The sequence below is a fragment of the Physeter macrocephalus genome, chromosome 11, assembly GCF_002837175.3.
Source record: "Physeter macrocephalus isolate SW-GA chromosome 11, ASM283717v5, whole genome shotgun sequence".
Lineage (NCBI taxonomy): Eukaryota > Metazoa > Chordata > Mammalia > Artiodactyla > Physeteridae > Physeter > Physeter macrocephalus.
The window spans coordinates 105,931,507-105,933,555 of NC_041224.1; positions in this window are offsets into that span (position 1 = coordinate 105,931,507).

Sequence of the window (2,049 nt, forward strand, 5' to 3'; positions counted from 1 at the left end):
ACCAATGGACAAATCATCCAAAATGAAAATAAATAAGGAAAAACAAGCTTTAAATAACCAGATAGATTTAATTGATATTTATAGGACATTCCATCCAAAAACAGCAGATTATACTTTCTTCTCAAGTGTGCACGGAACATTCTCCAGGATAGATCACATCTTGTGTCACAAATCAAGCCTCAGTAAATTTAAGAAAATTGAAATCATGTCAATCATCTTTTCTGACCACAACACTATGAGATTAGAAATGAATTACAGGGAAAAAAAATGCAAAAAAACCACAGACACATGGAGGCTAACCAATATGTTACTAAATAACCAAGAGATCATTGAAGAAATCAAAGAGGAAATTAAAAAATACCTGGAGACGAATGAAAACACGACGATCCAAAACCTATGTGCTGCGGAGCGGCTGCGCCCGTGAGCCATGGCCGCTGGGCCTGTGCATCCGGAGCCTGTGCTCCGCAACGGGAGAGGCCACAGCAGTGAGAGGCCCGCGTACCGCAAAAAAAAAAAAAAAAAAAATAGTCCCACAATTAGTTTTCTTTTCTTTAACATAAAGTAATAGAATGTCTGGTTTTAATTAGGACTGGTAAAACAAATTGTTAGTGGCTAGTACTCACTGGAGACGTAAGGAAGGTAGTAAGTAAAACGAATGAACTAAATTGAACAGACCAATATACTACGGATATTTTATTAGAGATAAATGCACATACCTGTATATGACAAGAGACAAGAACTTCAAGCAGTTTAATTTTCTAAATTATAAATTATTCATTATTCATACTTACAGAAAACTTATCTGCCAAGCAGATGAAAACTGTACTTACTTAAAACATCAGTATATTCCACGTCCTGAAGAATGAGCTCTTCAACAGTTTTACTCTTATTCTTTATGACGTTAATACAGTGAAGAACTGAGTCAGGTAATTCATCTAAATCCTAAAAATGTAAATAATGAAAGAAGCTGTAAAATTCTTTACTAAAACTATGTATCAAAATCTGTTTTGATATGCCAAAAATTTGAGTAAAATGTGTAAATGAGGTAAAAGGGCTCCGTATAAAGAGCATAATCCAAACAAATATATTTGAACCAGGAAGAAATAGAAAATATGAACAGACCAATCACAAGTAATGAAATGGAAACTGATTAAAAATCTTCCAACAAACAAAAGTCCAGGACCAGATGGCTTCACAGGTGAATTCTATCAGATGGCTTCACCAGTGAATTCTTCTCAAACATTTAGAGAAGAGCTAACACCCATCCTTCTGAAACTCTTCCAAAAAATTGTGGAGGAAGGAACACTCCCAAACTCATTCTACGAGGCCACCATCACCCTGATACCAAAACCAGACAAAGATACTACAAAAAAAGAAAATTACAGACCAATATCACTGATGAATATAGATGCAAAAATCCTCAACAAAATACTAGCAAACAGAATCCAACAACACATTAAAAGGTTCATACACCATGATCACGTGGGATTTATCCCAGGGATGCGAGGATTCATCAAAATACGCAAATCAATCGATGTGATACACCATATTAACAAATTGAAGGAGAAAAACCATACGATCATCTCAATAGATGCAGAAAAACTTTTTTTTTTTTTTTTTTGCGGTACGCGGGCCTCTCACTGTTGTGGCCTCTCCCGTTGTGGAGCACAGGCTCCGGACGTGCAGGCTCAGCGGCCATGGCTCACGGGCCCAGCCGCTCCGCGGCACGTGGGATCTTCCCGGACCGGGGCACAAGCCCGTGTCTCCTGCATTGACAGGCGGACTCTCAACCACTGCGCCACCAGGGAAGCCCCAGAAAAACTTTTGACAAAATTCAACACACTTTTATGACAAAAACTCTCCAGAAAGTGGGTATAGAGGGAACCTACCTCAACACAATAAAGGTCATATATGACAAAACCACAGCAAACATCATTCTCAATGGTGAAAAACTGAAAGCATTTCCTCTAAGATCAGGAACAAGACAAGGTTGTCCACTCTCGCCACTATTATTCAACATAGTTTTGGAAGTCCTAGCCACTGCAATCA